Source organism: Chrysochloris asiatica, unplaced genomic scaffold (assembly GCF_000296735.1).
Source record: "Chrysochloris asiatica unplaced genomic scaffold, ChrAsi1.0 scaffold00412, whole genome shotgun sequence".
Taxonomy (NCBI): domain Eukaryota; kingdom Metazoa; phylum Chordata; class Mammalia; order Afrosoricida; family Chrysochloridae; genus Chrysochloris; species Chrysochloris asiatica.
The window spans coordinates 1,021,952-1,028,580 of NW_006408930.1; the positions used below are offsets into that span (position 1 = coordinate 1,021,952).

General features: G+C 36.4%; 2 protein-coding genes across 2 annotated transcripts in view; one reads left to right on the forward strand and one right to left on the reverse strand.

Moving 5' to 3' along the window:
- ECM2 (extracellular matrix protein 2, female organ and adipocyte specific) overlaps positions 1-3,675 on the reverse strand; it is a 45,411-nt gene extending 41,736 nt beyond the window's left edge. The window contains exon 1 of the mRNA XM_006876766.1: positions 3,576-3,675. The gene's annotated coding sequence lies outside the window, so the exon portion shown is untranslated. The remainder of the gene's footprint in view (positions 1-3,575) is intronic.
- The window catches only part of CENPP (centromere protein P), a 422,858-nt gene that overhangs the window by 282,337 nt on the left and 133,892 nt on the right, over positions 1-6,629 (forward strand). The window lies entirely within an intron of this gene.

Here is a 6,629-nt window from a genome sequence, read left to right on the forward strand (position 1 = left end):
ACTCCTCAGAAACCCTGTATGTAGTCACTATGAGTCAAAACTGACTTGATTGCACTGAACAACAACAGTGGGTTTTCTGTATTTTATTTTGTCTTAATAATACCCTTCTTGGGGGTTTTTTAATCAAAAGGCTTTTCTTTTTTATACATAAGCTCTCTTATACTCGGTGTCCCTCATGCCTATTCAAAGATACATATCTCTCTTTAAGTCCATTTTTATCTACTCTCCATCTTTCACAGATTTCTCATTTTCTGTCCTACCAAGATTTTTCCCTCTTATTTTTTCCTGCTGCTGTGTGCCATCAAGTCAGTTCCAACTCATGGAAACGACACATAACCCACTGCACCATAGCATCATATTTCTTGTTATTGTTAAGTGCCATCAAGTCAGTTCTGACTCATAGCAACCTGTATAGGGTTTCAGAGGAACAGCTTGTGGGTTTGAACCACCCACCTTGTAGTTCAAACTTACCTTGAGGTCCAGTGCTTATCCTGCAGTGCCACACCAGTACTTATTTCTTAGTGCACTATATGTTTAAGTATGTATTAGTTTGTAACATTTTTTTCTGTTATTTGTAGGGATTTGATGAGAGAATACAGACTATAGTGCTTGTTTCATTTTCTCTCTTGAATTTCAATGATTCTTGTATAACTTCATTCACAGCAGTCATCTTTGCCTATTAGATTTCATTAGTTCATATTCTAGCTTTCCTACCAATTCACCTTATCTCAAAAATAGCAGTTTTTAGTGGTGCTATGGAGTCCTAGTGTGGCACTATGGGTTAATGTGCTGGATTGCAAAGTTGGTTTGAACCACAAAGTTGGTGCTTCACGCTCACCAGCCGTTCCTCAGAAACCCTAGAGAGAGTCACTATGGGTTGGAACCAACTCTATGGCACTTAATGACAACAACAAGTGATGCTATAGGTTAAGCATTGGACTGCTAACTGCAAGCATGGCAGTTCAAACTCACCAGCTGCTCATTAGAAAACCTATATAGGGTCACTGTGAGACAAAATTGACTCGATGGTACTTAACAACAACACAAAACAGTCACTCGAGCAGAACAAAGAGATATTGAATTGTTTAAATTCAGGAAAGATGAGATCCAGGGTTGTATCCTCTCACCATACTTAGTCAGACTGTATGCTGAGCAAGCAATACAAGAAGCTGGATTGTATGAAGAGGAGTGTGGCATCAGGATTAAAGGAAAACTCATTAACAACCTGAGATTTCCAGATTGCTTGTTGAAAGTGAAGATTTGAAATACTTACTGATGAAGGTTAAAGACTACAGCCTTCAGGATAGATTGTACCTCAATATAAAGAAGTTGAAAATTCACAACTGGACCAATAAAAACTTTAACATTAAACAGAGAAAAGATTGACATTGTCAGAGACTTAATTTTGCCTGAATCCATAATCAGTGCTCATGGAAGCAGCAGTCATGCAATAAACTGATGTATTGCATTAGTCAAATGTGCTGCAAAAGACCTCTTTAGAGTGCTAAAGAGCAAAGATGTTGTGGACTAATGTGCTCCTGACCTAAACCATGATATTTTCAACCACTTTCATATGCAAGTGAAAGTTGGGCAATGAATAATAAAGACTGTAGAAGAATTCATGCATTTGAATTAACGTTTTGAAAAAGAACATAGAAAGTATAATGAACTGTCAGAGAACAACTAAATCTGTATTGGAAGAAGTACAGCCAGAATGCTCCTTGGAAAAAGAATGGTGAGACTTTGTCTCTTGTACTTTGGACACATTGATAGGAGAGATTATTCAAAGCAAAGGGCATCATGTTTTGCAAAGTGGAGTATCAGCGAAAATGAGGAAGACTTCTAATGAGATGGATTGACACCATAGCAGCAACAATGGGCTCAAACATAATAAGAATTGTGATAGCGCAGGACCAGGCAGTGTATCATTGTGTTGTACATAGGGTCACTAGGAGTTGACTTGACAGTACCTAGCGTAGTGGTTATGAATCGGGCTACAATACCACAAGGTCAGCAGTTCGAAACTACCAGCTGTTCCACAGGAGAAAGATGAGGCTTTCTGCTTCCGTAAAGATTTATAGCCTCGGAAACCCTGTACAGGGTTGCTATGAGTCGGAACCGACTCCATGGCACATAACAACAACAACCAAGGTATCTGTCTTCATGTCAGCCACCCTCAACATATTTTTGCAATACTTACAGTAGTCATTTCAAAGCTATTAGTATATATTATTGAAATGAAACTATATTAGAATATTTTTCTGTAATCTTCTTTAGTTTTAGTTAAAAACAAATCTAAAATCTAAGGAAGGAGCTAATGCCTTAGTTGATTGCCAGCTGAAATTGTAAAAGTCAATTCAGAGAATAAGTTAGAATGCTGGAAAGGAATGGCAATAATAGGAAGAGAAAGTAAAACCACAAATTAAACTGTAAGACAGGGTAGAACTAGGATTTGCTGAGTGATCAGGAAATTGGGCTCTGGTGCAGAGCATAAATATTTTATGTAGTATAAAGTATGTCCAGTGGCATTTTTTTTGGTTTGAAAACTGTAAGTGTATACTCTTAGCTCTACCATGGGTGAATGTTGTGGATAACCAGGCCTTGGACTTCAAGGGCTCTGAGCATAGCATCCCTTGAGGAGCTCAGATATCCACTTGTCCCCAAGCCACCTATCAACACACACTTGCCAAGTCATTGCCTGAAGGAGTAAATAGTGGAGACTATACCAGTAGTTGCCAAGCTGAGGTTGGATACCCCTCCGTGCCTGTATCTACCTCCTGTGAACCATTTGTAATCTTACATGCCCCCCCACCCATGAAACTATTTATTCTTATCTTTAATTTTTATGAAATCAGTACCTAATAATTTCATTGAAATGTTTAAATAATGTTTGTAAAATGATCTGTCAATATTAATATTACATTTGATGCTTTGGCTTGATTATTTTCCGTGGTCTATAGAATTTTGCATTTTATTAAGGAATGTCCTAAGTTAGTAAGTATGTTTCTAGAGGTGAAATTTAATAGCACTCTAGTTATAATATGTATCATTTTGATCAAATAATATTTTTCTTCCTAGTAATATATGTCTTCATTTCAACATTAAATATCATCTGTAAACCTTGATTTATTATTTTTTACCATTTGAAATTTCTCATCATCTGTTGTTTTTTGTAAGTTTTAGGAATACTGAATTTGTAAATTTAAACTTCTACACAAAGCCATATTATGACTTCACTTAAAAGTTTAAAAATTGATCCTTGATGTTCTTTTAAGACTTAAAAACAAAGAAAGAATAGAAATTTCAAAACAATTTGTAATTCTATTGAGCACTTAATTCTGTCTAAACATATAAAAATAACTTTATTTCTAACTGTGTAAATTTTGAAATATTGGGAAAGTTCATTCTGAAAAAAACAAGTAAATATAATAATCCATACTTTAAGCTTCAAAAACTATTAATAAACAACTAGTTTTCTAATATGTTAAACATATTTGCAATATAAAACACCCAGATAGTAAAGCCATTTCACATACTTTAGTAGAGACTTAAAATTTAAAAAAAAAAAAATTTACCTGGAAATCTAAACTAAGTAGACTTTGCTTGGTGCCATTTAAGTCCAGCTGAAAATGAAACAAAATCAGAACTTTCTTTAAAGCAAAGAAAGCAACAGAAAGGAATCTTGAAAAATGCTAACGGACTTCTTGGTAAAATCCAAAATAGCTGATTCCCTTGGGGATAAATGACTTTCAGTTCTTTGTGTGGAAAATCAGCCAAGAAAAGAAGCAAGGGAAATAATTACTAAGAGAAATGTTTTTTAAATCCCAGGAAAAGTGCAAAATAGCAGCAGCAAAATAGTCTGAGTGCTTAAAAGGCAGAACCCAAAGAACAAAATGCAGCTGGATTAGAAATCTTTGATTTTCAGAGATTATTTGTTTAAAATATCTTAAATATTTAAAAATTTTATTTATCAAAAGACTGCAAAAAAAGGTGAAAGACAAGTCACCAACTGAGAAAGTATATTAAAAACCATGTATCTTATAAGAATTTAATAACCAAATATATATATATGACTTCAACTACTTTAACAGCAGAATGACAAATAACCCAGTCATAGAATGGTCAAAGAACTTGAGTAAATATTTCACCAGAGGACAAGTAAATGGCCGCTAAACTCATGATGTTCAGAGAGCCTCAAACCAAAATTACAGTGTTGAACTATCCTCCCCACACACACTAAGATGGATAGGATAAAACAACATGACAAAAACAAATTTTGTTAAGGATTTGGGAAAGTTGCAACATTTCCTTATTGCTGGTAGGAATGAAAAGTGGTATCACTGTTGTAGTAAAATGGTTCCTCAAAAAACTGAGGGACTAGGCAGATGCACTACAGGGACCCTCAACAACAAAGATATGAGAGACCAAATAAAACAGACACAGATGAAAATCCTGGAACCCTGAATTTCGAAAAGAAAGATTAGAGAAGTGGATTGAGTGTTTGCTGGGCGGAGTAGCTGAGCAGTACAACAAGATAGGGAGAATGACTGGTGAATGGCCAGTTAGACATGTCTCGACTATCTTGAACCTTTGTGAGTAACTTTAGCATTAGCAGATGGCCTGGCCGAGCAGAACCACACCTGTAGCTAGAAAGGTACAATGCCTTCTTTTTTCCCATGCTCCCCTGGTTACCAGAGATGTGGCTAGGTCCCACCATCATCTACCACCAGCACAGTCCCTTCTTGCTGAGTTTGGAGCCATGTGGTGATTGGGAGCCACACCACTGTAAGGCGAGGGCCAGCTGTGAAGCTTTGAGGCGCTATTTTGGTGCCTGGATTCTGATGGGACCTACAGAACCTGCAGAGCCCCCAGACCAGCATTTAACCAGTCACCCTGCCCCCAGATCCCCTAAAAGACACTGAAACTGACTCTACCAAGGACCTCCATGAACTACTTCTAGATTGAGTGCGCTAAACATAGGTACCACTGAGGCTGAAAGGACTCCATCTAGGGCCAGAAACTCCACTGTCACATTCTTCCTATACCTACTTAGTTAGATCATTGGCTTGCAGGGACCCCACATAGTTTTCTCTTGTATGGGTCCAATAGCTACCCTGCTTTTTCATTTTGGGATTTGTTTTTTCCTTTTATTGTTTCATTGTTTAGTCTTTCTCCTCCTCCTCCTCCTTCTCTTTCCTTTCCCTTGTTTCTAACTATCCTCTTGTTTTTCCATCTTTTCTTGTTTCTCTCATTTCCCTTCTTTTTTTATTCTCACCCTTTTGATCTTTACTATTCTCTACTCTCTGTTTAAGGAACTCTGAACGTAGTGGTTACAAATCGGGCTGCGAACCGCAAGGTCAGCAATTCGAAAATACCAGCTATTCTGCGGGAGAAAGATGAGCTTTCTGCTCTGGTAAATATTTATAGACTTGGAAACACTGTTCAGGGTCCTATGGGTCGGAACCGACTTGATGGTACTTAACAACAACAACTCTCTGTTTATATATTTACTCTCCCTGATTTTTCTAAGGGTTATTTTTATTTCTTTCTTTTATTTTCTCCATTTGATTTTATTCCATTTTCCTGCCCCACTTTTCTCTTTTTAATTATTATATTCTTTATTTATGGTACCTGCCTGTTTTTAACTCTTTTTTTCTCCTTTATTATTTTCTCTACTCATCATTGGTTGCTTCTGGTTTATTCTATTTTGCTTCCTGGTATCTGGGTGGCAGGGAAAAAATGAAGTGTCTCCTCTCTCCCATCCAACAGGAGACAGCAATGTGTCCATACAGCCCAACTGCAACTGTACCTGCTGCAGCTCCACCCACTGGGCAAGAGCCAATACCAGCTCTTATACCAACAGATCATTGATAAGCAGCAGCCAGCAGCAGTCAAACACACCCTAAATTGAAGTGCATAAATGGCAAATGAAGAACAGTACACACGCTTTCATTCTCTAACAACACCCACAGGAGATAGTTGGTGAGAGCCTAAGAACACATCAATATACAATTATCTATTAATACAATAAGAAAATACAGCAATGTGCTAGAGACAGCAGTCAATTTTAGCTCACAAAAACAAATAAGAGTGAATGATTCAAATAAGTGACCGAGATATATAGGTACCTTCAAAAGATTGACAAAAAGATTGAGAAAAGCAAGAACACAAAAATAACTTTAACACAATTCAGGAAGACACTATAAGAACAAATAGATTAAATGCAAATTTTGTAAAAATTCAAATCTGCAATTAGAAATCTAGAAGATTAACACTACAGTTTCAGAAATGGCAATACATTGAAATAGCAAAGGAATAAATGTGAAGCAATGGAAGCCAAAATTAATGAGCTTAAAGATAAATCTCTTAATACTAGTATACTAGATGAACACTCTGAAAAAGATGAAGAAATTTAAAGGCAACTTAAGAGTTATATGGAACACCATGAAGAGGAATAACTTATGGGTGAAATGAATTCCAAGACAGAAAGAGACAATAAAAAGCACAGAAAATTTTGTTGAAGAGTTATTAGAAGGAAATTTCTTTAACATCATGAAAAACGAGAAGATAAACATTCAAGAAGTTGAATGAACCTCAAACAGGATAGATCCAAAAGGAAATCACTAAGA